Raw genomic sequence first — 5,988 nt, 5'->3', positions numbered from 1 at the left:
ATCTTGGCCTTTGATTGATAAATCAAAGGCCAATATCTTATTCTTATCTCCCGCCTACTTTTGTGCATGAGGAGATCTTGGCCTTTGATTGATAAATCAAAGGCCAAGATCTCATTAGGAGATATTAGGAACCCTCTCATTCCTTCCCACTATAGTGTACTCGGAGAATAGCGGGTAGGTGCTGCCGAAATTTTGACGAAATAAACGTACACTTGAACACACGTAAATACATATACACGCTACGTTTACATACCTAATGGGATAGAAGCCTTCCTCTGACAGCCGATCACACACACTTGTCCTATAACTTAAAATGATATATGTAGGGATATGCTCACTTCCATTAATTTTTAAATTCTAGATGCGGACAGTTCCTGACAAATCGTTCATGAGCATACCACGTGATCAAAGACATCTAGACACCCGGTACAAGGATGGGATAGAAGCTTTCTTAGCCTACTCTGACACAAATCCTCTACGGTCGCTAAGCGGGTCAATTTCTGTCCTTGTAAGAATTGTAGGAACGGTAAAATGCTCGCTAGGAGTGACGTAAGTTTTCATCTGTCAATCAATGGATTTGATAGCTCTTATGTATTTTGGAGTCATCACGGTGAAGGCGTCCCGGTGATGCAATCAGAGGAAGAATTCACTGAAGTCAGCAATCCGACAGTTGACACGACTGATATGTTAGAAGATATTCTTGCAGCGCCGTCGGTGAGTGATGTCAACACTAATGATATGTTTCAAGATGTAGATCGATTGATGAGACTTGTTGAAGAAAACGAGTCACCGTTATACGAGGGGTGTAAGGAGTTCACAAGGCTTTCTTTTATGCTGAGGCTTCTTCATATCCAAACACTCAGTGGGATGGCTGTTACACATTTTGAGATGTTATTAGATTTGCTGAGGAAAGTTATTCCAGGCGGCGAGAAAAGCATCCCCGCGACCTATTACGAAGCTCACAAGATTGTTGATACGCTGGGGCTTGATTACAAGAAGATAGACGCCTGTCCTAACGACTGCATCTTGTACAATAAGGGTAATGAAGCTCTGGAGGAATGTCCGACGTGTCATGTATCACATTGGAAAGGAGAAGCTGCAAGCACATCCGAAGGCAGTGCATCCAATAAGCAGAACAGAATCCCTGCTAAGGTTATCCGATATTTTCCAATTATTCCTAGGCTGCAGCGGTTTTATATGTCTGCCGAGCTGGCTGAGAATATACGATGGTACTCGACCGACCGTAAAGAGGACGGGAAACTAAGACATCCTGCGGACGGTGAGGCATAGAAGCACATTGACCGTATATACCCCGACTTCGGTAAAGAGTCTCGGAATATTAGGCTGGGGCTTGCTAGCGACGGATTTAATCCGTTTGGATTAATGAGCTCTGCTTGGTCTACCTGGCCAGTGTTGCTGACACCGTACAACATGCCGTCGTCGATGTGCATGAAGCAACCATACATGATACTGTCACTTTTGATCCCTGGAAGATATTCTCCTGGAAATGACATCGATGTTTTCCTCCAACCATTAATTGACGACCTGAAGCTTCTCTGTTGCCATGTGCTGTTTTATTAATTATTTGCATTATATACTTTTGTTAGATATTCATTATGTTTTCAAAGTATAGATGACGAAAGGATTACGTAAGAAAGCGCTTGAGAGAATTTTTGGTAGACATTCTGGAGGCGACGCACATGCCTCTACGTCAGGTATTTTTATTTATTTGTTATATTTGTACATTTCTATAAACTATTAACATGAGCCTAATATTTTTTTAACATTTACTACACAGGAGGAGGAGATGCTACACATGACTCGCAGCCACAGGACACATCACGCGGAGATGCTCCACATGACGTGGAGACACAGGCTGATCCTACACAGCATGCGGAGATACCCCCGCCACCGCATGCAGATGTATTGGAGGAGAGGAGATTTGAGTCGTATAGCGTAGCTTTAGAAGCTGCGGCACTACCGCCAGATTCTATTACGGATCAGCGAGTCCACGGTCCGGCCAAGATGAGGGATGATTGAGATTCTTATCATGCTATGCGAGACATCGCGCAGCAAAGGTACGAACAAGCAAAGCGTAGGTGCCTCGAACTGAAAGGTATGAATAAATTTTTATAGTTTATCGGTTATTATTTTAAATTTTTTTCGCAAATATAGATTGATTCTTTGTTTCGCAGGTACGCGACCTCCTAGACGCGGCTGCAATGCTACTAAGGAATCGAACCTCATCCCTGATATTAATCGGAGGGCTGTGATCCGATGGGAAAACGGAGTGCCTGTTGGGGCCTTTGCCAATGCTTTCAACAATTTCCTTGCCGTTTTAGCCAGGAGACACGATTTCTTCAACATATTTTGACGTGGAAATCGCAGCGGATTGATGCGCTGGTGGCTTGTTGGAGATATATATGTGTGAGTCATTTATTTTAATTTTCATCATTATTAGTTATTAGTTTATTATTATGTTTAATACACTGATTTGTATCTACTTTTTCTTTATATGTTGAAGCGATTTTTCTTTCTTGACGATAATATTTGTGCCTGGACGTACTGCTTCAGGCAAATCAATGTATCGTTCAAGAGATGGCGGTTTGAGGTAAAGAAAAAATATTTTGTCCAAATAACAGAAGATTGGGAGCGATACTGGCATCTTGACGTCTGTGTGGATGGAGTAGATTTTTTTGCACTTTGCAGTTACTGGGACACGGCTGAAATTCAGGTATTATTGAAGTATATATTTTTAATTTATTGTTTGAATTTCTATATTGTTTCGAATTGACATTGTTTTGCAGGCTCAAGCTAAAATAGCAAGGAGGAATCGCAACGCGCCTCGCAATTACGAGCATCACTGGGGCTCCAGGACATTCAGCCAGCATTATCATCAATTAGAGCTTGAGGTATATAATATATTAGCTTTTACGTTGAGTATAATTTATGTGTTATGGGTTAATGATATATTTGAATAAAATAGGGAAGGGGAGATCTCAGACATTTTGCAGATCGTATTCTGACTTCCTAGAGCCCGAATTACGCCAATGAAGAGAAGAAAACAAAGAATAATGATCTGGCTGTAAGTAGCAGTTCATTTATATATTCAATTTCATATCAATGCATCATTATTAAGTCGACTTGCCCGGGTTGTTTTGATATATCGCAGGAGAAATTACATGCCAAGGTACAGGAGCAATTAACTCAGTCTCAGGTCTGTTCTAACACTCCTGTCCGGCTAAGTAGAGAGGATGAGGACTCCATCATCGAGACGGTCATTGGACCTAGTAGGAAGAACAGATATCGGTGGAGAGGATCCGAGCAGAGGCCGCACAAGTCTAGTAGCACCTACGAGTCTGCAGCACCACAAGAAACACCAGGAAGCAGTTCATATCAAGACTCGATGGAGCAGCGATTAAAAGCGATTGAAGATTGGCAGTCTCAGCAAACAACATATCAGCGGGCTCTAGAGGAAGAACGGAGGCGTCGGGAGCAGACCGTATTGGAGTTCACACAATTCATGTCGACTCTGCCTCAGGAGGCTCAGGAGGCATATAGGAGACGGTTTCTGTCGTCACAGGTAATATATATACTTAGCTTTTTTTTTAATTAGATGATATCGTACATACTGATACACACTAATACAAACTGTTACACACAAACCCTAACTCTAACCCTAACACAAACCTCAAAATATATACTTATAATGTTTTTATGTGATGGTGGTGTTGATGGTGTATGCGTGCGTAGTGTTGGTGTAGTGGTGTTGTGTTGTGGTGTTGTGATGGTGTAGTGTTGTGATGGTGTAGTGTTGTTGTGTTGTGGTGTTGTGGTGTTGTGTTGTTGTGTTGTTGTGTTGTGGTGTTGTGTTGTGGTGTTGTGGTGTTGTGATGTTGTGGTGTTGTGTTGTTGTGTTGTGGTGTTGTGTTGTTGTGTTGTTGTGTTGTTGTGTTGTGATGTTGTGGTGTTGTGTTGTGGTGTTGTGATGTTGTGGTGTTGTGTTGTAGTATATTTATATTTGTACTCTTATTAACGTTTACACACACTTGTTAACATTTGATTTATATTTACAGGCCGGGGCTTCTTCACAAGGTGCAGCCGGGGGTAGTCATAATGTGGCTGGTGTTGAGGATGAGGACGATGATGATCAGGAGGATTGATTGTCCTTAATATAACTTTGAAAACAATTTCTTGTGTTGTATAAACAATATTTATTATGTACCTGTCGAGAAACTTTTACTTGCTTTTATTGAATTAAATGTGTGATATATGCGTGAGATGTGATATTTGCGTAAGATTGAAGCTTTCTTCTGCTGATTGAACAGGTTTTTAAAAATTATTATCGATATTGTACAGGGATTTTCAATTTTCAAAATATTTTTTTAATTTCTTATTTTTAAATTTTTAGCGACGGAATTTCCGTCGACGGAATTTCCGTTGCCAAAAACATTTTTAGCAACGGAAATTCCGTCGCTACAGTATTATTTAGCGACGGAAAACGTGCACGAAATCAGATCCTGCACAATTTGCTAAAACAATAGCGACGGATTTTCCGTCACTAATATTTTTTTAGCGACGAAAAATCCGTCGCTAAAGAAATATTAGCGACGGAAAATCCGTCGCTATTGTTTTTTTAATTTTTAATTTTTTAAAAATAGCAACTAATTTTTCGTCGCTAATAAACCGTCGCTAAAATTTAGCGACGGAATTTCCGTCGCCAAAAGTCTTTTTAGGCACCCTTGTTATGGCGTCGAAATTTTAGCGACGGAATTTAATATTTTCCGTCGCTAAAACTTTTAGCGACGGAAAAACGACTTTTAGCGACGGATTTGTCCGTCGCTAAAAGTTGAAAATCCAGCAGTGATGCAATTATCTATTAATATATTATTGTATATTACTAATAATTAATATGATGTAGAGTTTTACAATAACGTTGGAAGTTTTAGTGACCAAATTATACAAACTCAAAGTGACATATAATATAATTAATTGACAATAATAATTAATTTAGTTTAATTAGTATTAGAATGTAATATCAAAAAAGAATAAGGGTAATATAGTCATTGAAAAGTTTTTCCACGGCCCACTTTTTTAAAGGAGTATAATATATTTAGAACTGTGAGTACGTAATCTAGCTCGCTTAGCTTTTTTCCTCAACGAATTAAATAAAAAATATCATAGAGGAGAGGATAAAGCCTAACTTGGATTGCTACATGATTTTGTTATAGTTATTTTATTAGACATTTTTATTCTTTTCGGATTTGAAATGTTAATCAAGCCTAATTATTTGCACACCAAACTTTTTTGAGACAGGATGTTTGGTCCTGCATCCAATTTGAGCTAAATATCTAAATCAGATCACAATTATTGGTCAAACGTGGATCACTGCGCGTCAATTTTGCGTGAGATTGAGAGGTATACCATACACCCATTTCTTTTGTGTGTATATAAAACTTAAAAAGGTGATCTTTTTAAAACCCCAAAAAAAAACAAAACTTCATTAAATTACTTTTAGCCTACTTACGTATCTACGTCTAAAGATAAATACGAAACAAATCCAGTGCTTAATTATGATGATGCAGGAGGATCTACTAGTATTCATCGTGTGAATTTAAATATTAATAAGTTGAATTGAGTGTGGGTAGAAGCATATATTATTCTTACTTTTATTTTCTTCTCTTATAAATATTTTCTTTGTGAGAATTAACGCAATCATAATCAAACAATGTACTAGCACTACTAAATAATGAGGCATCTTAGACGGAAAATTCCGTCTAGGAAAATTAGAATTCCGTCGAGGATGAGTATCCTAGACGGAATTCCGTCTAGAATACGCGTCTAGAAAGTTTCCGTCTAGGATGTAGTATTCTAGACGGAAATAACGTCTAGAATACATCCTAGACGGAATTCAAAACCGTCATCCTAGACGGAATTTCCGTCTAGGATACCCATCCTAGACGGATATTCGAAACATCCTAGACGGAA

At 38.9% G+C, this 5,988-nt stretch overlaps 1 long non-coding RNA gene across 1 annotated transcript; it reads left to right on the top strand.

Moving 5' to 3' along the window:
* On the top strand, positions 2,401-3,011 carry LOC109832423. Its single transcript, XR_002244763.1, has 3 exons — positions 2,401-2,427; positions 2,575-2,734; positions 2,987-3,011. It is a non-coding gene; the product is annotated as an uncharacterized LOC109832423 (long non-coding RNA).

The sequence above is a fragment of the Asparagus officinalis genome, chromosome 3 (genome assembly GCF_001876935.1).
Source record: "Asparagus officinalis chromosome 3, Aspof.V1, whole genome shotgun sequence".
NCBI classification, from domain to species: domain Eukaryota; kingdom Viridiplantae; phylum Streptophyta; class Magnoliopsida; order Asparagales; family Asparagaceae; genus Asparagus; species Asparagus officinalis.
The sequence above is the reverse complement of the archived record's forward strand: the minus strand, read 5'-3'. Positions and strand labels throughout refer to the sequence as shown.